Here is a 513-nt window from a genome sequence, read left to right as displayed (position 1 = left end):
GGGATCTTGATCTACTGAAATTTGTTGATTGTATTTGTATGTCTTTAAATTGTTCTAGTACAATTTATTCAATAGGTTTTGCTGAATTTTCATCTGAAAGTGAAGGCATTGACGCAAGTTCCTTTTTTTCCGTTTTTCTTTCTTTCTTTCTTTCTATTTCTTTTTGAGTTTAATTGAATTCGAGCCTTTAATTTTTGGATCATGCCAAGTGGCCATTGTGTAATTGATGTGCTTTTTAGCTTCTTAATTCGTCTATATTTTCTGGGGATTGGGAGTCGGGTGTGGAGCTAAATGATTTATAAGTTACATTGACAGTTGCACTATCGTGTATGTTTCTTGGTTTGGTTTCATCCTGTATGGTTTTAGTTTCTTTTTGTCAACACCTCCCCGTGTCATTGGGTTTCTGTGCAATTTTATTTGCTTTATGTGGGTTTAAGTCCTTCTGTTCCTTATCATTAGGTTTCTTTCTATTTATTTTTATACTTCCATACATGAATGCTCTCTCTCCGTTTG

This window comes from Olea europaea, chromosome 20 (genome assembly GCF_002742605.1).
Source record: "Olea europaea var. sylvestris chromosome 20, O_europaea_v1, whole genome shotgun sequence".
NCBI classification, from domain to species: Eukaryota; Viridiplantae; Streptophyta; class Magnoliopsida; order Lamiales; family Oleaceae; genus Olea; species Olea europaea.
Note: the sequence above shows the minus strand (reverse complement) of the source record.